Below are 15,039 nucleotides of genomic sequence, written 5' to 3' on the forward strand. Positions count from 1 at the left end.
GGGAAGTACTAGTTCCCCTCTACTCAGCACTGGGTAGGCCTCATCTGGAGTACTGTGTCCAGTTCTGGACACCACACTTTAAGAAGGATGCAGACAAACTGGAGAGGGTTCAGAGGAGGGCAACAAAGATGATCAAGGGACTGGAAACAAAGCCCTGTGAAGAGAGACTGAAAGAAGTGGGCATGTTTAGCCTTGAGAAGAGAAGACTGAGGGGAGATATGATAGCGCTCTTCAAGTACTTGAAAGGTTGTCACAGAGAGGAAGGCCAGGATCTCTTCTTGATCATCCCAGAGTGCAGGACACGGAATAATGGGCTCAAGTTACAGGAAGCCAGATTCCGGCTGAACATCAGGAAAAACTTCCTGACTGTTAGAGCAATACGACACTGGAACCAATTACCTAGGGAGGTGGTGGGCTCTCCCACACTGGAGGCCTTCAAGACGAGGCTGGACAGCCATCTGTCAGGGATGCTCTGACTTGGATTCCTGCATTGAGCAGGGGGTTGGACTTGATGGCCTTGTAGGCCCCTTCCAACCCTACTATTCTATGATTCTATGATTCTATTCAAAGCCACCATGGGGGAATTTCCCCACGGGGCAACTCATGGTGGCGGCGGCCACCATTTTGAATATTCAAGCTGCAGCAGGGGCACGCCATGGCTTGTTGTTACATGCAAACCCAGTGAGGGTGGCTTGTTGACAAGCCACCTACAACCTTAAAATAGCCCATGGATACTGGGTAGCTTGTCAAGCACCCCAACAGCCCACCCTTGCTGTTTTGCATGTAATGACAAGCTATGGTGCATTCCTGCTGCAGCTTGAATATTCAGAATGGCAGCTGCTGCTGCAGTGAAAAGCCCTGCTGGGAAATTCCCCCATGATGGCTTCTTGTTACAGGAGAACCAGGTCAGTGAGTCGGACCATTGGTCTATCTAGCCCAGATGAGCCTTCCCCAACCTGGTATTCTCCAAATGTGTTGGACTGCAACTCCCATAATTCCCAGCCAGCATGGCTATTGGCTATGATGTTGCCAGGTTGGGGAAGGCTCATCTATTGAGTCAGTAGTCTTCAATCCTTTCAGACCCAAGACTCACTTTTAGCCAAAACATGCATTTGAGGACCCATGTCTTCATTTTGTACCATAGATTTGTACGGTGGGCAGTAATTCTGTTGTGATCCACCTTAGGTCAGGCTGTGACCTAGTACTGCCTCCTGATCCATCAGTTGAAAATCAGGGGTCTACTTTGACTGACAGTGGACTCCGGCACAGTTCATCTCCTGTCCTAGCTATGTTGATCCCTTTGGCTGAAGATGCCAGAGACTGAACCTGTGCCATTCTGCATGCAAAGTATGTGCTCTCTATGGCTAAACTACCCCCGACCCTGTGCCTTGGTGATGAAGAAGGACAACACTTTGCCAAGTTTATTAGAGTGAAGGTTGACCCAGGGTTTGATTGCCAGCTGCCTTCCCTGTGTGAAAACCTATGAAGATAGTCAATTGCGGGTTGTTTCTTTAATGTCACACCTCAGTGAAGTCTCTGAGTTGATTAACTGTGGAACTGACGTTCAGTATTGCAGCCAGATGCAGCCTTTGGCTTTGTTCCTGAGGTTCAGGGCCGTCTTCTAAACTGTGCTGGGCTAATTTTCCCTGTCAAGGAGATTTGCGAGTCAGTGATGTGTTGGAATAGGCTTTCAACTTAAAAAGGGGATTGGGATTGGCTAAAGGATACACAGGGCTCTAACAGGTATAGCAGATGTTACTTTATCGGAGCAAAAGTACTTCTTTTGGTATGCCTGGATCATAGGTTGTATTTGGTTTATAGCCTGGAAACTCCCCCCACTCTTTCATACTTAGTGATGGAAAACATAGAATGCAGTTTGGCAGCTGATAATGTAGTGAGAAATCAACTTAAATATTTTAGGTTCCTAACCCACCTCATCTGAATGGCTTGGGAATAAGTAATTACACTTTTAAAAAGGCAATAGAATAAAATTCCCACTAGTATAAAGATACTATATCAAATTACAGTTCAGGTTCAGAGGTTGCTTGGGCTGGCTTAACCCTAGCCACTGAAAGTCAAACAAAGCCTTACAGCACTTTGAAAAAAATGACCCTGGTTGGACTTGGACAAGTCCCCAAAGTAAGGGAATTCCAAAGCTGTGGATTGTGTCCCAGAAATGTCTCTCTTTGCACCCTCGTCTTACAGATGCAGTGACATTTTCCCCTTCCAGAGGCAACTGTAATCTTTTAACTCTGTTTGTAAAATGTTCTGGAAAATATCCCCAAGGGCCTAATTACATACTACTTGGGAATACATGTAACACAAGGCAGTGCTGGGTGGGGACAATTTGGAGTGGAGAAGTAGGGGGAGGGGATGTTTTGCCCTTGCCCTACATCAGGGGTGGACAACTTTTGGCCCTCCAGATGTTTAAGCCTACAACTCCTATCAGCTGTAGCCAGCATAACTGATGGTGAAGGATGATGGAAATTGGATGCCAAGATATCTGAAGAGGTACAGGTTGCCCACCCTTGCCCTACAAGCTGCTTTTACCATCCATTTCTCCACCACCTACTTTCCAACCCATATAGTTCCAAATGCATGATTGCCTCAGAAACTTTCACCTGGAATTCTATGGTGGGAAAGTGGCTGAAGAGTGGACAGGGGGAGGTACAGCAGAAAAGCTGTGGGCTGGGGAAGGGTTAAGCACACCCTCCGTTCCAAATTGCCCCCTTCCAATGCTGTTTTGAAGGAAATAAGTGGTTCATTGGGGGTAGTTAGGCCTTACGACTGCCAGTGAAGCTTTATGGTTTATCTGTGAGCTCACTTTGATAGGGTCTTTACAGCTTGAGTGCATGAGAGCCCAGAGAAACTCCAGAAAGGGCCACATGGTTTCTAAATCTTGCTGGAATGTAAATGCTTACTTTTGTCCTTCCAGTCCTAGCCTTAGTTACTTCATTCAGCTAGGCCATAAAAGGGCCTTTTGAAGGTGATGAATGCTGCCTTCCATGAAAAAAAATGTTTGTTTTTCACAAATTAGTAACTGCGGCACCTACTCAAAACAAACTGCACAAATATTTTATCTATAGATCATCACTCTTGAGCCCCTTTGTTTGCCATCAGCATGACAGCAATTCTGTTGAACTTCACAAAAAGAAACACCCTTTCAGCTTGAGTAATGAGAACTTCTCACTAAGGGAGGGCAGGCCCTACCATTAGGCAAAGTGAGGCGATTGCCTGACGTAGTAGATTTTCAGTGATGTGGAGGGGGCAGCAGCCCCCTGGCCATTCCCCTCCAGAGCTGTGAGATGTGGAGGGGGCAGCAGCACCTGCTGCCCTGTACTCCCTAGGCAAGACTACAGCCCACAGGCGAAATGGAGGGCCAGTACTGAAGATTCACCTGTCATTCCAGTCAGCTTCTCTAGATGAAACGGGAGAGAGGGGGCTTCACCTCAGGCAGTCGTTCACCTCAGGCAGAAAATGTCTTGGGCTGGCCCTGGGCTAATGTTTGCTCAGGTAAAGGCTATTCTGTCTCATATGGCTATGTAGAGGTCAGTTTAAAGTGCTCCATGTGGCAGCTGATCTCATGTGGTAAGCCATTCATATAGAATGGCATATCATTCAGGTTAAATGGGGGGTTGGGGTATCACCATACACATATGTGAAAAGGGAAGTGTGTGGTGAAAAGCGAATGACCCAGATGCTGGCAGGGATGGGTAAGAAATTCATTGGGTACTAAATATGCACTTCCTGAACCTACACATGAACAGAATATTCACATTTTCCTAAAATTTGCAATGCAGTTTGCAAATAAAGTGTGCACAATAGGGTAAAGTACACACAAATAAAGGCCTCTACTTTGATAGGAACATTTTCCTGAATGACAACAGTGGGGAGTCAGTAGAGCTCAGTATTAATGCTCAGTGTTTTAGGATGGAATGCTCTGCATGTTTAGACAGGGAAAAGTCCATGCTGGCTAGGGAATGCTGGGAGTTACAGGATTTTTTGTGTGTGTCTAAACATACATAGGATTGTACCCTTACTCAGTCATTATCTCTGACCTATAGCTGAAACATGTTGCAGTCAAGGAGCCATTTCTGCAAGTGATTGCCATATCTTGATAGCTATGGAAATGTAAGGTACGAATATGCTTATATACATGAATTATTATTCTACCAGTGTTTACACTGCATGTGTCTAGATCCAGAGTTTGTAAGTTGTCGATCTTTGTGTTAAAGTCTAACAGTTTAGCTTGTCAGACTTATTTGTCAACTAGATTTATTATGTTTGGGGGAGATGATCAAAGGCACCCATAGTGATTTGCTGCTTGATTAAAGCTTCTGCCTCGTTTATGGCCACAAGAGACTGAAGTGATTACAATGAGGGCAAGAACAACTGGATTCACTGCTATGTTTCCCCTTTGCTGTAAGCCAAAATTAAGTGTGTCGCAGCCAACAATGTTGAGTGTTGTGAATCTGGGGGTCTTGGAGCTTACATGAACTTTCTTTTCCTTTTTGCTCTGAAAGAGGGCGGGGGGAACACTCCCTCATTCAACAAGGCACCCCTTGAACAATTTCCACTCTTTGGAGCAAGGAAGTCCCCAGAGAATTAGCATTGTTTGACAGTGGCCTGAAGGGCTTTGGGGACTATACTGCTTTTTTTCTTTCCCAGGCTCTGGGTCCACTTATAGGGCAATGCATCTGGAGGTCAGTTGCAAGGTTAAGAATCAGTGCTGGAAGATTTTCGTGTTCAAATAAACAATATTAAGTGTGTGGGTTTGAGCATGAGGCCTTATCACAAGGCAGTGTACAGAACCAAGACAGGCTTGAACATATCTTGACATAGCAAAGGTAAGATCAGGCCACACTGTATAAAATATTTAATGCCTGGGCATAAAATGTGAGCTGTATACACTTGATGTTTATAGGTGATGCAGATTATGCACATTTAGTGGTTGTAGTGAGCATTTATCAGTGAAGTGTATTACTGATCTTTAGGGCCTGCCCAAGACGTTTTGTAGCCTGAGGCAAAAGACAAGATGGTTTCTCTCCCCTCCCCATACCCCACATTGCAAGTACAGATGTGAACTGGACTTGAACTTGAATTTCTTCAAAAGTGGTGACAGGACAGTGCCCTCTACCATACCTTAGGGTAGCAGGCTAGTTTAGGGGGTGCAACTCAGGACATGCGGCACACACACCTCTGTCCTCCAAAAGAGAGGAATGGCTGGGGAGGGCTTAGAGTGCTGGAGGTTGCCACTATGCCTCCAGCATCTTCTGCCTGAGGCCATTGCGTCACTCTGTCTGTGGCAGGGCTGGCCCTGCTGATGTTCTCACTGATGAGTCCCAAACAAATTTCTAAGGACCCCAGATTCACCATTTGAAAGTCACTGCTCTAAAGAATCACACCGTTGTGAAATATAATGGATGCCTCTATTAAGTGCAGCTCCAGACCTGACAACACAGTTCTTCAGGGATGCATATGTTTGAAATTTGAACTGGAAAATTTGACATGCAGTTAAATATGGGAGATATAAATACTACAGCTAGAGCGTCAAGTACTCCATGTGTAGATTTATTAACTGAAGCATTGGCTGTGATGCTGCCTTGTGCCAGGTGAGACTGTTTGTCCATCTAGTTCGTTACTGTCTCTACTCTGGCTGGCAAAAAGAAATTGGTTGCCACTGTTGTGGTTCTGCAGGGAAGTCATGCCTTGTTTTAATGAAAAATCATGCTCCTTCAGGGCTTCTGGGAGCACAATGTTGCATTAAAACAAGAGATACGCTCCCCACTCATCTTGTTTTAAAGTGAAAATGCAGCTTTTTTTCTTGCTGCCAAAATTCAGCAGCAATTTGGTGGTAGCGACTGCAGTGGGGAGTGCAACCCCCACTGCAATGTGGAAATGGGCCCTGGACCCTCTGAAGTTGCTCACCCTGCTCTATATGTTGGTGTAGAGGGGGAAAATGTTAACAGGTCAGCTGAAATATAGAAATGCAAGAAATATAGTTTGTAACAATTGCAGAGTATATTTAAATGTATGCAAAATAAGCATAATGATAATTTACAACAGCAGTAAAAAAAAACCCTTAGACATTTATGTACCTATGAGGAGTCTATCCCACTAGGGATGGATGAATCTTTCAATTTCAGTTTCTAATTTTTCCAATTTTCAGTCTGATTTATCTTGAACTTTGAGTCTTTCTCCAGTATTAAGTTCAGTTCGTCCTGAACTTTGATAATTTTTTTTAAAGTTTGCGTGAAAATTCATCAACATTTTGGTGTACACTTCTACTGATACATGCATTTTGTATACATTTTGCCTAATATGCACATTTTTTACAAGCCATTCTACTTATATAATGCATTTTGAACATTATTTTCCTTAATATATGTATTTTGTATGCATTTTTAAAATCAAGAACTCCATTGCAAAATTCAGAGAAGTGCGAATTTTGAAGGGTAACTGAGGTTCAGTTCACATAGTGGTTTGAAAGTATGAAACCAATGTGAACTGAACAAATTTCTCCCCCATCTCTAATTTCAACTGCTATGCATAAGCAAAGAATGAAAACTGTTAACAGACATTGACTTGTCATCCCTATGTATTTCCAACAATATTCACATATTACATGTAAGGTAAACATGTTCTTGCTCTATGGTAATGCCCATTCCGTAATTGTCTCCTCTTTTCAAAGGCTGAGGAGAACCATGCCATTTAGAATGCTTCTGGTCCCATATTTAGGATCTTTGAAATGTCAGCCTGTAGGTGATTCCAATCTGGAAACTCTCTAAATCTGTGCTTGCAAAAATATGTTTCTCAACCATCTTTCATTCATAAGGGGGATGTCACAAAGTCCCACCGGCTCATCCTGTGCTGAATGGTATGAGCAGGTGACCTTTTGTAAAACTGGAGATGAAAATGAGGAGGCAGTTTTGGTAAGAGAGTAAGACATAAGAAGCCCCTCACAGTATAAGACCCTTGATTTATGTATCCTAGGTCCTTTGAAGGGGAGGAGAGGACTTCCATACAAGGCTTTAAGTTCTTATCTCATAATGACTCCTGTAACATACATGGCAAGAAGCTCTTCTCCAGGCAAGACATTTGTTAGATACCAAGATGTTGCCTTAATTAAAAACAATTGTTGCCTTTCTCTAGTCACAACTGCAGTGTATACAAGGCTAAGCGGTGGTTGCATTCATACCTAGCAGTACAAAAAGGATTATCACAGGATAACGTTTTAGTTCTACTGTGAAAATTCTGCTGTGATCATCTTTTAGTTCTACTGTGAAAATTAACGTGTTTATTTGCAAAAAGGATTTCATTATGTGCCCCAGTGTGGAGGACAGGAAGACAGTCCTTTGAACCCCAGGGCCTGAGGGAAGTCTGCTCATAGTCACAGTCCCTGCACAAACTGAGGCAAGGCAAGCAGAGACAGAGCAGGTGGAAGGGCCTGTCAGCACCTCCACTAGTACTTGACTACAAGTCCTTTTTTCCAGATGCCTTACCTACTTCCCACGTCAGGGAAGTCATGCCAGAACACCCGAATGGTTCCTCCTCTGTGGTGACAGTAGCATCCAGGTAGGGGGTACCATGCTAGTCTGTGAGAGACATATTGGGAAGACAAGCTAGAGAAACAAACAGGAGCTAATGGGGAAAAAACTTGACTTTGGAAGTACTCATTATAAGATGGGACTGGACTTCTGTGTAGGGCTAGTGCAGGGGTGGGGAGCCTGTTTCAGCCAGAGGACCGAATTCCGTTTTGGAGAAACTCTCGGGGGCGACATTCCAGTGGCGAGTGGGGTCAAAGACAAAGGGGATGGGGCCAAAAATCCCCCAAATTCCAGCACATTGTAGCTTAAAGCTCTTACTGCCAGTAAGTACGTCTTAGGAGAAGCATTTCACTGTTTTAGAATGGGGGAAAACTGCACAAAAGCCAGGAATCCACCAAATGATAGGTCTGGAGAAAGGGGGTAGGGTGAGGAGAAGGGGTGTAGCCATTTGGGGACCCCAGGAGGGCCTGTTTTGGGACCTGGGCCTGAGGTTCCCTACCCCTAGGCTAGTGAGTGACAGAACTGGTGAGCCAATAAGGCTGCAATCCTATGCGTGTTAGACAGAAAAAAATCCTACTAGCGTACTGGGAGTTGTAGGACTTTTTTCTGTCTAACCATGCATAGGATTTCACCCTAAAATTTATTTCCTTTCAACTTACCTGTTTTGACTATTATTTTGGAATGTCCTAATGGAGGACAGGGGAGTTGTTGTCCCCCCTACCAGGCGAACAGATAACCCCTCCTAATGCAGCGCGTCCTTTCTGATGCAGACAACAAGATATCCTCTTCAAAAGAGCAGAGATTGACATCAGGACATGATGCCACATTAATCTCTGGATTTGTGTCAAGGATAGCTGGGTGTTTTCCAGAGAAAATAATGCTTTTGATAATAAACTCCCACCCAACAGCAGCCTTTTAAATGTGACCTTGTATATGATCATTCATTCATCTTGTTGCCCTTTGTCAACAGCAAAGAGGGAAATGTAGCATTATATGGTACATAAAATATTTTTGCTGTGTTTGAAATATCACACAAAGATTTGCAGAGCTACCATTAAATAATACTTAACAGCTGACATGCCAGTCCATAATACTGCATCTCTCATTGACCCTATATGTGCAGTAATAAATATATTTCAACGTTATCTGTCAAGATCCTTCTAGGAGCTTTTCTGCACAATCTTTTTTGTTTTTAATTCCATTTGTGGTGCAAAATCTGCAACCATTTTGCCAAGCTGATACTTTTCCTAAAGGGATACTGTCTTTTCCAATGGGCCAAAGTGCTATACTATCTATATGGGAAAATCAGTACATCTCCCAGGCAGTAAATCTGTAGCTTTTGCAGTTACGGCATGTATAGAGGTAGTATGATGAGTGTCATGAAGGAGGACATCAGGGAGTGATGTAGATCTTTGTCCACCTCCTCTACTCCACAAACCACATTCCATTATTGGTTCAAAAAGCAAACATTGCATTGTTATGCAAATTTGAAAGGTTAAGGCTGCAGTCCTAAACTTACTAGGGAGTAATCCCCATCCAATAAATAAAAAATGGATCCTCTTGAACTTGCATCATTTTTACAAGGGATTCCCTCCAGACCATTATGAAATCATAGATCACATCTGAGACCATGCGTTGCACCATAAAAATAATAGATTCATCACTTTCTTGTGCTGCCATGGTGCAAATTCATGTATCCAGACCATGGATTTCCATGAATTTGCATCATTTTTACACAGTCCCCTCCCTGCCCCCATCAAATCACAGGTCACATCTTTGCCCATGTATAGCTCTGGAAAAAATCACAGATCCATTGTTTTTTGGCACTGCCATGGAACAAAAACATGGATACAAGGCATAGATCTTCATGGATCCTCATGATTTTTGCACAGAATGCCATCAAACCCACTGCCAAATCACATATTACTTTCCCTGCCCATGGACTGGACTTTAGATATTATGGATCCACCACTTTCCAATGCTGCTGTGGTGCAAAAACATGGATCCAGCCTCATGGAATCTCTGAATTTTTATATAGGATCCCCCCCCCCACAATGTCAGATCATCGATCATAACTGAAGTCATAGACCGCACCACAAAAATCATGTATCAGTTGTTTTCTGCAGCTGCTTCAAAGAATGGGAAGCTGCCTCTGGTGTCATGAGTTCCATCCACCAAATCTGTACTGGCATAGCTTCCAAGCTGTCTGGGAATTTTATTAAAGGACAAGAGAGCAGGGATGCAAAACCTCTGGGCCGTGGGCTTAAGCTAACCATGGGACACCCAATCTGGCCTATGCCGCCTCTTGGGGTTCTTCCAGGGGGCAGGGATTAGGCTCCAAGCCCTGCCCCCGGAGGAATCCCCTCAGAGGGCATCCCCACTGCTTTCTTTGATCCGAGATCAGAGATATCCATGGATATTCCATGGCTGGCTTGCACCAGCAGTGGAACTCCCACTGTTATCTCTAATCCCAGATCAGAGAAAGCAGTAGCATTGCCAGCCAGCCTGGTCCTGACTCACTCATGCTGGGGAAAGTGGCTGCTCTTCCCCACACAGGCAAGTCGCACCATCCCTCATCCCCGCAGCTGTCCGTGATCTTAGATCTCAGAACAGCCTGGGCACTGGGACGGGCTTGTGCTGTTCTCCACGCGCATCCCAATGTTTACCGTCTCTCATCCCTGCTGCTAGTAGAGAGATATTCATTTATTTTATTACATTTATATCCCACCTTTCTACCACTGTGGAACTCAAGGTGGCTACATGTGTTTCCCAAGTGATTTTCCCACCCCAAGCACTGACCAGAGCCAGACCTGCTTAGCTTCAGCAAGGTGACTGTCTCATGTGCCTTCAGATCATATCTTGGAATATCTGAGATGAGAGATAGCAGTGGGAGCGGATGGTGGAATTCACCTGCGCTGGGGAGAGTAGCCACTGTTTACCACACAAGCAAGTCTCAACACCCAGGATGATCCCAATGGAGGGAGCAGTATGGGTGTGGGATGGCCTGGGCTTTCTCAGACAAAAAAGAAAAGAAAAGGTGGGGGGTGATGTCAGGGAGCCGGCCTACACCCCGTGACACTACCCAGCCTGTGGAATGGGGGGGCCAAACCATCCCCCACTCCAGCATTTATTTTATTTATTTAAAATGTTTCTTGGCTGCCTTTCAGGGCAAGCACAAAAGAGTTCTGCACCCCTGAAATAGAGACAAGAGCAATTGCTTTAAGACCAAACCTCATTTGCAGGCAATTCAGTGCATGGCTCTTTTGTCTGCAAATAAGATTTGGTCTTAAAGTAATCTAGATCATAAAATCGCTTTTGCCTCTTTTCATTTATTTCTACCCTGCTGTTCAGAATCCCCAGAGCACCTTGGAGGCTTGAGTTACTGCCGTGCCATTTTCGGTGGGTGGTATTTGTGACGCTGGAGGCAGCTTTCTATTATTTGATTCTAGTTGTACAATAATAGTACCTTTTAAACAAAATAGTGTTCCAACAAAAGCATTCCATTTGTAATTTCCCAGAGTTTAAAGCATTCAATTTCCCTTTCCCATATTTTCTCCTTTCATACTTGCATTTGCCTGAACAAAGGACCTGACGCATCTCATTTGTCTTATCTGACACCATCAGTCAGCATCCTCTGTGATATCATTAATCACATCTCCAACTAGTTTTATTGGCTTTGGGAAACAATCTTAAGATGATGTGTAGAATGCATAATAGAGGCAGATTCAGAAAGCGACTTTAGCCTCCTAGTATATTCTGCCTTTGATTGCAGTGTAAGTGCTGCTGGATAACTCACCTTCTGTGGAGCAGGAATGAAGAAACATGGAAAGAAAATTGCCAGGGACTTCTGTGGATGGAACTAGGAACATCATGGTGCTGAGGCTGGGATCTAGCTTCGTGACCTGACTAGGCTGAGTCCTCTTCAGGTAAACTAGAGCAATAGTGTGCGGCATTAGTCTCCGTGATTGGCAGGTGGTATAACACTTTTTCACTGGCCACACCCCATATAAATACTAGGAACATGACTTCTGACCCTTGCCTTGACAAGAGAACAGTGGGTTTTGCATGCTGCACTTCAGGTTGCAGCTTCTGCTTCTTCACATCCTACAGACCAAGGTTCATCCCTGGAGAAATAGGTATTAGAACATAGGAAGCTGCCCTATATCGACCAAATGAGTGGTCTGTCTAGTTTGATTTGGTCAACAGTGACTGGCAACAGCTCTCCAGAATTTCAAGCAGGAATCTTTCTCTGCCTGAACTCATACCTGGAGATGCAGGGATTGAATTTAGGACTTTCTGCATGCAAGCATGCATTCTGCCACTGAGGGCTTTTCTGCATGCAAGCATTTAACCTGCACCTTTACTGAGGTTTCTGTTTCCGGATTCTTTGTGGGATTAAGATCGGCTCCTTTACACTTATTTTTTTCAGGAGTTTTTTTTCCTCTGCCTTTCTATATGTTCCTTTTCTATATGTTCCAATGTGGCACTGTGGTATAGTAGAATTGTGCAATTATATGAGTTTCCTGTAGCATCATTCAGAACAATACCACACTTTTGTCATGAGGGAAACAAACCACAATAATGGTTGCAAAGCATAGGAGAGGCCCTGGAGGATGACGACATCATGTAAAGGACCTGCAAACTGCCATGAGTGAGCAATCATGAGCACACAATAAAAGCCTCAAGTAGAAAGGTTCTGAGCTACAGCCCTTCCCTAAGGATGACCTTTAAAATATTGGAAGAAAAAGCTCGAAACAATGTGCGCTAATGGCAGATTTTAAGCACTTGCAAGCATTTTGGGGGTGGGAGGGTGGAGAGTAAGAATATAAATGTTGGAGTATTACGTAATTTACAATTAGGATGGCCACTTATGCATCACCAAAAGAAAGAAAATGGATCGCCAAAAAGCAGATGAAAGAGGATACGGACTTGCATATGCTAATTTATATGTATTTATGCAAATGTATAGATGTAAATAATTGCTATAATTTAAATAGAATTATACCTCATCATCGTAAGGAAGATGGTCACCAGGTGAGCTGTATGCCTGCTGAGTCTGCTGTCCAAGTACTAGGTGTTGCTGGGCAACTTCAAGGCCCCTGGTCTCCCTTCTTATGCTTCTTTATCTTTCAACCTGACTTGGGCAGGACAGCCCTTCAAATAGAGGACAGTCTGCTGTAAAATAGGACACAAGGCCACCCTATTTACAATTGAGTTCTATACCCACTGTATTTGGATACTCAATAGTCAAGTTGTTTAAAAGGTCTGCAGAAGAGATGCTTATTAATGACAACAATAGTTTTAATTCTGTAGACCACAAGGCTGCTACATATAGAAGACTGGTTAATGCAATGTTGAGAAATAGAGAGTACACACATTCTGTCAGGATAAGAGGAAGGAAACAAAGATTTAATGTTTCTGAGGGAAGATTGTCATCCTTTCCCTCTGTTATTGGAACAGTATATTTATTTATATAGAAACTGGAAGATTGCTATCATGCATTGAAATAGAAAGGATGCTCCCCCCACCCGTCTTATAATTGAAGTGCAATGAAAAGAGACAAAAGAAAATAAAAGTTCCCTTGGGGGTTTCCCCTCCCTTCAGTGGCACAAGTGAGTGTGCTGCCTTTATCTTTAAAAGCTTGAAAGCTATTGCCTTGCCCAGAGCACTGAGCACTGAGGCTGGTGTGCAGGCCAGGGAGAGGGAACACACTGCTTCTCCAGTTGTAATCTTGGAAAGACAGCCTGACATTTACATAGTCTGTGAAGGGGTGTGACTCTCTGCTGCTAAGAAGCATTGAAGCTGAGAGATGAAGTCTGCCTCTGGCACTCCAGCCTTTTTTTGATTTCCTCCTTCCAGATCCTTATCTTTTGTTACCTCTGGGAAAGCTCAAAGTCATTCTAAGGACACAGCAGAGGATCTCTTTTCAGTAGCATTGGCCGTGATCACTCCACTGACCTTTATAGTACATAGTAAATACGTTAAGGGCGCAATCCTATGCATATTTAGACAGAAAAAAGTCCTATAACTCCCAGCATTCCCCAGTTAGCCAAGGTGGCTGGGGAATGCTTGGAATTGTAGTCCATTGCATTTGGAGGGCACCAGATTGGGGAAGACTGAAATGAAGAAGAAGAAGAAGAGTTGCAATGTCTAGTTGATTGCTTACTTAGATATTTTGATCAATTGAATAAGAGGACACAACTAGTCAGGGAATAGATTTTCTTTAAAATTTAATTATTTTTTAACACAAAAATTATACGTGCCATCTCAGAGAGGCCTTTTCTCTCAGGCAGAAGGGAATGCCTCTCCTGAGATGGTACCTGTTGTTTATTTTGTTTTATTTACAATATTTATATACCACTCCACATCAAATATTTTGGAGTGAGGAACAGCAAGATAAAAGAATAAAACACCATATTAAAATAATTAAAACATTTTAAAAGAAACAGATTCTGAACTTAATAAACTGTAGCTGGTCATTCAAGGAAGGCCTCTCGAAATAACAATGTCTTCAGGAGGTGCCAAAAGCAACACAACGTTGGCACCTGCCTGATCTCCAGAGGCAGGGAGTTCCACAGGAAGGGGGCCACCACACTTAAGGCTCTTTTCCTGCAGGACTCCAGCTGGGCTATAGGTCCATGTGGAACCACCAGGGAATGCTCTCTGATGACCTCAGTGACCAGGCAGGTTGGTAAGGGAGAAGGCGCTCTCATGGGTATCCTGGTCCCAAGTTGTTTAGGGCTTTGTACATGACATAAACACATATGTATATCTGTTGTTGTGACACATATATTCATCACCTTACAAAGAAATAATGTTTTTTCTTCAGAACAATAATTCTAGCTGAATGAAAATTGGTGCAGATGTAATTGATTAAAATCATATGAATAAACTTGGATTTCTTTAATAAGGCAAGAATTCTAAAAAAAACATAGTTGGCATACTGGAAACTGTGGGATGTTTCATTACTGCCCTTTTGTTTTCTTCTTCTTGAACTAAAGCTCCATGTTGCTGATGCCAAAGAGAAGATTCAAACATTATGTCCGCCAAGTGGAAACTGCTGGAAAACTGCTTGTGTGTGGCAGTGCTCCAAGGGGGGGTAGGAACGTATGAAAATGGCACACCACGTGTGGATCATAGAAATCCATTATACTGATTTCTGGTGGGTGCTGGCATGGAAATCCCTTGTGACTGGAACTATTTTCAGACACTCATACACAATCTCAGGCTGGTTAATAAGCCACAGTGGCCTGCTAACCAAACTGCATGTGCCAGTTGCATGCTGGGGGGATTGTGTAATTACTCTTGGCAGTGCGGTTTGTTATGTCATGAGAACCTGGACAGGGTGGGTTGTTGCCATGGGTAACAAGCCACCTAGAACTCCTGGGCTGTTCTGGGTGGCTTGTTACCCACGGCCACCAACAAGCCATGCTGTCAAGGGTAATTATGCGAATCCCTCTGGTATATGACCAGGATACATGGTGGGGAAAAT

At 43.6% G+C, this 15,039-nt stretch overlaps 1 protein-coding gene across 2 annotated transcripts in view; it reads left to right on the forward strand.

The window, feature by feature from the left end:
• SH3PXD2A (SH3 and PX domains 2A) overlaps nt 1-15,039 on the forward strand; it is a 374,731-nt gene that overhangs the window by 37,625 nt on the left and 322,067 nt on the right. The gene's annotated exons all lie outside the window — the stretch shown is intronic.

The sequence above is a fragment of the Heloderma suspectum genome, chromosome 3, assembly GCF_057233095.1.
Source record: "Heloderma suspectum isolate Gila_16-S chromosome 3, 16-S_ref, whole genome shotgun sequence".
Classification (NCBI taxonomy): Eukaryota; Metazoa; Chordata; class Lepidosauria; order Squamata; family Helodermatidae; genus Heloderma; species Heloderma suspectum.